The following is an 11,217-nucleotide window of genomic DNA, read 5'->3' as shown; positions in this document are numbered from 1 at the left end:
ACGGCGGAAAAGAGTTCGTTCCTTAGACATTTGAAGGAGAAGCGTGAATGTTCAACAAAAACTCGCCTTTCTCACACAAACCGGAGTCGCCCATTAAAGCCTTATCTCAGAGCTTAAAGAAAGCACTAAAACAACATGATGCGATTTTCGCTCAGGGGGATAGCGTGATCCAACAGCTTGACATCTCAACAGGACATCGACGTGTAATTGCTGCTTTAATTGTGTCAGCAACTCACGTGTCTTGTACAAGCTGTGGCCCTTGAACACTAAGCCGTAGCTAGGCTATTTCCACCCACACACCAGAGTCCAGCCAGCTATATAGTTGCTGACAGCCATTTGCCATGAGTCTGACACTCTTTCAGTGAGGCAAGACAAGGTAAGGAAAGGCAGGTTAACTCTCTCCATACGAACGGCGAAAGAGACGACGTTAACAGCGTTTCACCCCAATTACCATCATCAAAATATTGCAAGCGGAACGCTCTTATACTGAAGAGGTGAATGTTGACAAAGAATACCACAATTCTGACGACGGAAGCTAAAGGTTGGGTCATTCAGACACCCACTGGACATCCGAGGGGTCTGTGTAGAGGAGAAGAGAGGACTGGCCGTACTGAGTGAGTTAAGAAATGCTTTTTGACGTGCCCGCTGGGGGCATTGAAGCTATACACGAAAACATCTTTTACACACACAGAGAGAGAGAGAGAGAAAGAGAGGGGGGGGGGTCTTGAATCATGACAAATTTTATTGATTTGGCCTTTAAGTGACACATATCAAATGAGGTTGAAACATTCACACCCGCATTTTCCAATATTCCGTTGCTGCCACAATACAGACATGCACATGCACACACACACACACACACACACACACACACAGAGTTTGCGTATGTGGGGGGGAGAGGACTGGGGGGGTATGAGCGTATGTGTGTGTGTGCTTGTATAAGAGAGTGTGTGTGTGTGCGTGTGTGTGTGCGCGCGCGCGCGCGCGTGTGTGTGTGTGTGTGTGTGCCGTGGAAGCTGCAATACGTAGCCTAGGAATGAATGTGTGAGGGGGGGGGGGGGGGGGGGGGGAGGGGAGGGTGCAGGGTAAATTGGAAGATGATGTGTGTGTGTGTGTGTGTGTGTTGGGGCTCGTGTACGTTTATGTGTATTTGTTTGTTTTTTTCATATCTGTGAAACTGCATTTTTGTTACATATCTGTTATGCATGTGTGTGTGTGTGTGTGTGTGTGTGTCTGTGTCTGTCTGTCTGTCTGTCTGTCTGTATGTTTTACATTTATTTGGTTATTTATTTATTTATTTATTATCATTATTGTCTTTTTATTTTATTTTTATATCATCATTATTATTATTATTATCATCATCATCATTATTATCTTTTTTTCTCTCTCTCTCTTTTTTTTTTTTTTTCCTTTTTTTCCTGACGAAGCACGTTGGGTTACGCTGCTGGTCAGGCATCTGCTTGACAGATGTGGTGTAGCATATATGGATATGTCCAAACGGAGTTAAGCCTCCTTGAGCTACTGATACTGATACTGGTGCTGACACATTCAGAGGTCTGGTATGAAAATAACACAATGATTGATAATTTACATATTTACATATTTTAATATGATAATTTACATACGAAATGAACCTTTCTTTTTCTGTGATGTCTGCAAAATGGACAGTTAAATTTTCTTTCATAAGCATCGTCTGTGAAACGTAGTTTGTGTACTTTTAATGGTGACACGCCTTTTCTCAGATGAGTTTAAAAAAAAAAAATCATGATTTTGACATGTGCAACGCTAACTATGAACCAGATCAGCAATAGAATGAGAATCTGCCATGTGAATTTATGCTGTTCTTCGGCCAAGCTGCCGCACTGTGCTTTGATCCCGCTGCCTGAAACAAACTTCCAACCTTTCATGGACCACTTTTATGGCCTTTTTATGGCCGGCCCCAGCTTGGAGCGCCCCACCCCAGAGGCAGATGTCAAGGGGCCGACGAGGAGACGTCACACTTAAGACAAAGACCCACATTGAAGAACACACACACACACACACACACACACACACACACACACGCACGCACACACACACACGCATGCACGAACGCACATACGAACACACACACACAGAGACCATCTGACACCCCCCCTCCCACCCTCATACATACCCATCGCCCACATTCACACCCACCACCCACATACACACCCACGCACTTTCACATACATAATTCAAATGCACGCGCTAGCATAAACACACACACACACACACACACAGGAACACTGACAGATACATACACACGCACGCGCGCGCACGCGCGCACACACACACACACACACACACACACAGAGTGAGCACAACAGACACGTAAGTTTAAGTTTTACGACCCAGCCAAGTGGCGGAGATAACACGATGACAAAGATAACAGCGCTAGAGATAAGATAACATAGGGCGCGATCACACACACACACACACACACACACACACACACACAGAGTGAGCACAACAGACACGTAAGTTTAAGTTTTACGACCCAGCCAAGTGGCGGAGATAACACGATGACAAAGATAACAGCGCTAATAAGATAACATAGGGCGCGATCACACACACACACACACACACACACACACACACACAACTTCAACGTACTCTCACACACACAAACACACCTTGTAATACGCGCACGCATATCCTCACACATACTCACATACGCGTGCTCGCACGAACACACCACCGCCACCAGCACTACAACTACACAACTGTTGGAGCCACAGTTTATTCCCGGTGACATTATATACCGCAATATGTTATAGCCTGCATGCAGTGTCGCTAGTGCAGCTGATTTTTTGTTGTGTCTCTCCTGGCACACATTGCCGGCGACAATAATCACGTGCATGGCGACAAAATGTGCCGCAACATGTGTAAGCCTCGAGTCCGTGAACTAAATGGTTATTTCAGTGAGTTCTGACCTGATTGTGTCTTTTAAAAATTTGTTGTCGTGAAGAACTGATTTACTATCAACACAAAATAGAATCTGAAAAACGGTTTTCGGAAACGAGATTATACATTTTAACACCATCAGAATTGTCGTGAGTTCAGCAGTGAAGAAAAACTTTTTACAACTTTTTCAGATGAAGTAACTGTTGAGACTTAAAGGTTTGGAATAACGAAAGCAGCACTTGACCAATTATTATTCACAACCCCCACCAGAGTAAGCATTACAATTTTGCTACTCTACAGATTATTGAATAAACTCACATATACCTACACGTGTGTGCATATTACAGGAACCCAGACTGACCAGCAAAGAAGCTCTGGGTCACGTCAGATGTCCTGGACCTATGTGACAAAAAGAAGGGAGCTCTTCCGTGCTTGGGGTGAGTCCTGTCAATGTTGTTAGTGTCGGCGGATTCATGGGGGCTGTTGCTTGAGGGACGTGGTGGAGGTCTCCACTCTGGGAGGGACGCTCACTCAGTCTGGCTCCGCGACTAAGCCATTATTGTCGTTAGTAGGGGGCTTAGTAGGCGGTGTCCTAAGTACGTTAAAACAGAACATGCACCACTGAACACCACCGAAGTGACTCAGCAGCAGTGCAGGGTCTCCTCTGGTGTGTGGCCTCCTGGCGACCTAACATCGATGGTTCCTTGTGCACTGCCGACGCTGGAACTGCGACGGACGAACCCGGGTGTGGTCGTGTATGGGGGAATCTAAATGAGCGGCGTGGGAGTAATGCCACTGAAACGGTGCAGATGATGGGGCAGCAAAAAAAAAAAAGGGGGGGGGGGCTGAAGAAGAGAAAGAATGAGGTAGATGGGGCCAAACAGAACAGAACAGAGCTCTCAAACCAGGAGATCCAGAAAAGGATGAAAAGAGCATATTAGGAATGGACCGAGGAGCAGTGCCAAGACATTGAAGACAGCCTGAACAACAACAACAACAACAACAACAACAACAAAAAAGCGTTCAAGCTTGTGAAAGATCTGACACTCAGCACCAAACAAGGCCATTCTGCAGATGATTTTTGGAAAGTTATTTCTGATGAGGTTGTTATTGTCGAACTTTCACTGGCATTAGTTCATAGCCCTATTTCTACATTCCTTTAATGTACTTCAGAATTGTGTTAATGATTTCTGGTTATTGTTATCATTATTGAATTGTTATTGTTAATTGTAATTGCATGTTAGTTATGCAATTTTGGTAGTTTTCTACCTTTTCTGTTTTATTCATCCCTCTCCCGTCCCACGTCCCCCCCCCCCTCCCCGCCCCGCCCCTTTCCCCCTCCCCCGTTTTTTGGGTTTTTTTGACTCACTTGTGTAAACAAAGTGAGTCTATGTTTTAACCCGGTGTTCGGTTGTCTCTCTGTGTGTGTGTGTGTGTGTGTGTGTGTGTGTGTGCTTGTACTTGTACATCTATCTAGATCCAGATAAAACGGCTAAATGTTGCAGTGTGATTGCGGCGATAGCCACGTCTTCTTTACCGAGGACTTAAAAATATTTTTTTATTGTCGTTAAAGATTTTTTGAATGCCCAAGATACACCAGAATCATATGATTTGAACAGCGTTCTCACTGCGAATACTGCAATCGATTTATCGCCCTTTAAAAAAAGCATGTTTAAATTAAATACTATATTTTTGAGTATCTCTACAGGTGGAACGATAGTGCAATGGGTAAGACAGTTTCTTCTCATTCGAATATCTGGGGTTCGCTTCTGCTGTTGGAATTTCTTTTTTTCTTGTTCTTTTAACCCGAAGTTTTATAATAACATATACAGAACCCTTTTTAACGAATAGATTTTTGGCTCAAGTGTGTAAACAATGTGAGCCTATATATTTTCTTTGCATTTTTTCCAAATCGTGAAGCATCGTGGGATGATCCTCGCTGATCCTCCCAAAAGCGATGATGAGCAGTTGAAAGGGAGCAACCAAAAGCGATTCTGGAATTACATCAAATCTCTCAGACGTGACAGTACAGGGGTATCTCCACTTCGAGACCAAGGAAGATTATTTGCATCCCCAAAAGAAAAGGCCAACATTCTAAACCACCAGTACAAGTCAGTCTTCACGAGAGAAAAAAGCAGCAAAATCCCAACACCATCGGGAGTGTCCTACCCTGCAATGGCCGAGATCACGATCGACAAGGAAGGGGTACGCAAATTGCTGAAGAACAGCAACCCATATAAAGCAGCAGGACCTGATGAGATTCCAGCAAAAGTGTTGAAAGAGTGCGCAGATGAGATCGCGCCCCTGCTCTCTATTATCTTCACCAAATCACTGGCAGATGGATGTGTACCAGACGACTGGAAAATGGCGAACGTGACAGCAGTTTTCAAAAAGGGCAATCGTAACTCTGCTGCTAACTACAGACCGGTCTCCCTCACCAGCATATGCTGTAAGATGCAAGAACACATCCTAGCAAGCAACATCATGCGCCATCTGACCCAACATGAAATACTTGATAACGCACAACATGGGTTTAGAGCCAGAAGGAGTTGCGAAACTCAACTGCTAACATTGTTCCAAGACATCGCCAAAAACCAGGACAACAGACAGCAGACCGACATGGTAATCCTGGACTTCTCCAAAGCCTTTGACAAGGTCCCCCACAAACGCTTCCTCCGTAAGCTAGACCATTATGGTATACGAGGATCGACGTTTGACTGGATCAAGGCATACCTTTCTGACCGCACCCAAATCGTCGTAGTTGACGGCGAAAAATCTGAGCCAGCACCTGTCATCAGCGGAGTCCCACAGGGGACAGTTCTAGGCCCCATCCTATTTCTGATTGACATCAACGATCTGCCTCAGAACATCAAGGCCAATATTAGATTGTTCGCTGATGACTGTATAGTCTACTCCACCATCAAGACAATCCAAGACTGTAAAATGCTCCAACGAGACCTCAACACCCTGTCTGACTGGGAACAGCGTTGGGGAATGGAATTCCACCCAGAAAAATGTAATGTCCTTACCTGTACAACATCAAGGAACCCCATCAGCTACAACTACAAATTAAAAGGACACACCCTCGAGCATGTTGACAGCGCAAAATATCTCGGCGTCGACATAAGAAATGATCTAAACTGGAAAGAACATGTTACAAGAGTCACCAACAAAGCCAATAGCATGGTAGGCTTCCTAAAAAGGAATCTAAAAACATCCAATAAAACCACCAAAGCCAATGCCTACCAAACTCTTGTACGCCCGCACCTGGAGTATTGTTCATCAGTCTGGAGCCCGTACAAAGAAGGTCAAAAGAACAAGATTGAAATGGTGCAAAGAAGAGCAGCACGTTATGTACACAGTGACTACGGGCGGACCAGCAGCGTAACACACATGCTGCAAGAACTAGGATGGGAATCCCTCGAATCACGGCGGAACAGACAAAGGCTGACCCTGATGTATAAAATGGTCAACGGCATTGTAGACATCCCACCAGACAAATTTCTCAAGAAAGGATCCGGCAGAACAAGATCAAATCATCGACACAAATTTGTCCATCTTAGCTCCTCCTCTGACCCTTATAAATACAGTTTTTTCCCATCAACCATCCCCGTCTGGAACTCCCTGCCTGCAACAGCAGCAGAGGCTCCCTCCTTGGCAGCTTTCAAGAGGGAGCTGAACAAGATCACAGTTTAGTCCCCCCCCCCTTTTTTTTCTCTTTTTTTTTCCCCGGAGGGACGCTGCGAGTGACGGTGGGAGAGAGTATGTATACATGCTCTTTCTCATTGTCACCCCCTCCGGAGGAAAAGATAGGTCTAATTAGGTTTTAGTTAGGTATTTACGCCTCTGCGCACACAGGTCATTAATAGTCAGTAATGACGGCTGACCTTCCAATTTGAAGATTGAAGATTGAAGGATAGGGTCGCGTCGTTCGATCGAGGATCAAGAAGGTGGGTGGATGTATCAGTGTTTGCTAAGTACGAAGTTAGTGAAAGAAAACGTTAAAAGATGTCCAGTTTTATTGTGTACAAGTTTTGTCAAATGTTTATCTTTATTCAGGTGACTGTTGTGTTACTGCTAGGCAGATAGTAAATGAAAACAGAAGAAATCTGATCGTGTGGGTCGTTTTTTCGACTGGTTTGGCAACCAACCTTCTCTGATAGAAAGCCGTGACATTTAATAATAATAATTATTATTATTATAATAATGATAGTAATACTAATAACATTTTTGTTTCCTCATAAGTTGTGTCACACCGCTAAAGTAATACACACAAAAATCAGTTTGATGATTGTGGCTGCTGAACTCAAGTTGTATGAGATAATATGTCAGTCCATCTTGTAACCCCCCCCCCCCAAAAAAAAAACCCCAACAACAACAACAAGCAAACAAACAAACAAAAAAACAACTAAAATAATAGATATACATACATACATACATATATATATATATATATATATATATATATATATATATATATATGTGTGTGTGTGTGTGTGTGTGTGTGTGTGTGTGTGTGTCCAATCTCTGTGAATATGATGCCACATTGAGTAACTGAGCTGGACTTACAACCATGAAATTATTTTATAATGTTATGATTAAAATTTTACTTAGAAATCAGTCATTCTCAGTCTCATTGTTTTATTTCATGCACATTATAAACAGAAACAAAAACAACATATAATAATGGAAATTATGATAATGGATACTTTTACAGCACACTATCCAGAAATCTGGTGTAGGTGCTGTACAAAAACACTTTTGTTTAACACACACACACACACACACACACACACACACACAGACACACACACAATGAATACATACATTTTTACAAGTATACATGTGCACCTAACACTAACAGCTAGTGAGAATGTGATGCCTCCTTGAGTAACTGGACTGGACTTAAAATGATGAATTTATATTATAATGTTATGATTAAAATTTTAACACTTTTATTTGCATAACACATTAGATCAGTGTTACATACACACAGCAAAATGTGATTCAGTCACACACACACAAACACAAGCACACACACACACACACACACACACACAAAATGGATACATACATTTCAACATAACATGTGTACCTAACAGCTACCCACAACACATAGGCACGCACAAATATACATAAACAGACGTGCGTGATGATACCTCTTCCCTATCATCTTTATATATATATATGTGTGTGTGTGTGTGTGTGTGTGTGTGTGTGTGTGTGTGTGTATATATATATATATATATATATAGAGAGAGAGAGAGAGAGAGAGAGAGAGAGAGAGTTTTACATTACACTTACAGTTTCACGTATATACTAAAATGTAAATTGTTACTGTTTGTGATTGACAGGATATATGACAGGATACATGACAGAGTTGCCCTTTCACTGTGAAAGGTAAGATCTTTTCTCTTTAGATGGCTGGCACAGTACACAACAAATGACTACAGTTTCTGATGTTTAGTGTTTAGTTGAAACATGACTATGAATAGTATGATCAGTTGATGTGCCTGGCTCTCTCTCCACTTGTCTGTCATTCAGCTCTTGCATAATAATGTAACGATTGTCGAATGTTGTTGCTGCTTATTTATATATGTTTATGTGTACCTAGTTCATACCAGTTACAGCTTTCCACATAGAACATACATTTAGTAAAACAAAATATGCTATGCCACCTCTCCCTCTTCAACACCCAGTTAAAGTTTATATTAAAATTGTGTGAAATATACTGTGTAGAGTTGGATTGTGTTAAATGTACATATGATATATTACATTAACATACATGTTAGCACACACACACACACACACACACACACACACACACACACACACATATATATATATATATATATATATATATATATATATATATATATATATATATGTATAATTATCATTTTACATGATCGACTGACATATTATCTTATACAAGTTCAACAGCCACAATCATCAAATGGATTTTTTGTGCCTATTACTTTAGTTATGTGATACAACTTTTGAGAAAAAAAAGTTATTAGTAAATACTATCATTCATCATTAAGATTCTTATTAACTGTTACAGTTATAGATCAGACAAGGTTGCCAAACTGGTGGACAAAACTGTGTTGTGGGTTGCTGTTAGTGTTAGGTGCACATGTATGTTAAAATGCATCGCATTTTTGTATGTGTGAGTGTTAGTCACATTTTGTTGTGTGTATGTTACTATGTAACATTAATCTAATGTGTTACATATACAAAACTCAAAAGTGTTTGTGATTGACAGGATATATGACAGGATTGAGGATACATGACAGATTTGCCCTTTCACTGTGAACACTGAAAGGTAATATACAAGTTGTAACATGTATGTAGATATATATCTATATAGATACATACATACATACATTGATAAATATACATATAAAATATACATGCATGTATATACATATACATGTAAATACACTTGCATAGAAAGATAGATATATAGATAGATAATTTGATTTAATAAGATTTTATGTGAGTTTTAGGGTACAAATTCAAGTCAGTTATAGATTATTTCATGTGGCAGTCTCATTACCTCAAAAAAATGAGAGAGAAAATATTTGCTACAGGGACAGACACAGGGCAGCAAAAGGTGGAAAGGTGTCAGAAGCTCAAACCGAGACATCATTTTACTCAGTAAAGGCTCAAACCAAGACATTTTACTCAGTAAAGGCTCAAACCAAGACATCATTTTACTCAGTAAAAGCTCAAACCAAGACATCGTTTTACTCAGTAAAAGCTCAAACCGGGAAATTATATTTTTACTCAGTGACAGCCGAAACCCAGACTTGATGTTAGGAAGGGATCAAAGCAAGGTACCATTTTACTCTCAGTGTGACAGCTGGAACCTGTTATTGCTCTCATTTTTTTTTTTATAATTATAAATAATGTCACTCATATATTTTATTTTTTAATTATAAATGATGTCGCTCATAAACAGACACACAAAACTTATGAATTAATTACCATACCATCCCACCACTTCCAAGCACTCATCTCATGGAATTACAAACTAAACAAAATGATCAAGCAATATAGATGTTCCCCCCCTCCCTTGCCCTCCCCCCACCCCCCTTTTTATTTTTTTTTAATTTTTTTTTTTTTTTTTTTTTTTTTTGGTTTAAACTCGTTCTCTTGTTAGTGCATGAGAACGAGAGCGAGAAAGAGACAAAGACAAGGCAAAGTTCTTTACTTCCGATTATATAAAATTTCATAAACATGGTCTACACTACACAATGCTAAATGCTAGAGAGAGAGATGGGGGGGGGGGGGAGAGAAAAAGAAAGAGGGAGAGAGAGACAGAGAGAGAAAAATAGAGAGAGAGACAGAGAGCGAGGTGAAGGGACAATCCATTGAGAACTGTTCCATATGGTTGTTTCTCACTCCTATCTCGGGGAGCCTCATCATAAAGGGATGTTATCTAGTTCCGGCACATTTCATTGGACAATGCAAGTCTTACGTGCAGTGGTGTTCTTCCTTTATGTCTTTTTTTATATTCTGTTTGGCACGCACGCCGCGCATGTGTGTATGTATGTGAATATGCGTGTTTGAGTGTTAGTGTTAGTGTTAGTGTGTGTGTGTGAGAGAGAGAGAGAGAGAGAGAGAGAGAGAGAGAATTGTGTCTGTGTGTGTGTGTGGATACGATGGAAAAGGAATAGGTCAGGACTGGCAAAAACTAAGACATGCGTGTTTTTTTTGTTTTGTTTTTTCAGCAGCCAGAACCATATATACTGCCGGACCAAGCACAGTAGAGTGATGGCATAGTGGTCAACGCCACGCGGGATCCAGTCCCACACGCGCCAGTATTTTCTCCCTCTCCGCCAGACCTTGAGTGGTGGTGGCCTGGAGGCTAGTCATTTGAATGAGACGTTAAACATGGCTGGCTACAAAACGGTTGTCATTGGCAAAATTCTGTTACAAAATGAAGTTTGACAGGAAAACAAGTACAAATGCAGGCAGAAAAAAAAGTATCAAAAAAGTATGGGAAGTGATATCTATCTATATCAATAGACATATATATATATATATATATATATATATATATATATATATATCTTGAGTTGTTGGTTCAGGGAACCTCCCCACCTCCCAGTTATCCTCATGTGCTCACAAGCGGCACCATACACTCACAAGTAGAATACGCTCACAAGCGGAACCTTACTCTCACAAGCAGAACCATACGCTCACAAGCAGAACCATATGCTCACAAGCAGAGCCACACGCTCACAAGCAGAACCATACGCTCACAAGTAGAACCTTACACTCACA

Source organism: Babylonia areolata, chromosome 7, assembly GCF_041734735.1.
Source record: "Babylonia areolata isolate BAREFJ2019XMU chromosome 7, ASM4173473v1, whole genome shotgun sequence".
NCBI lineage: Eukaryota > Metazoa > Mollusca > Gastropoda > Neogastropoda > Buccinidae > Babylonia > Babylonia areolata.
The sequence above is the reverse complement of the archived record's forward strand: the minus strand, read 5'-3'. Positions refer to the sequence as shown.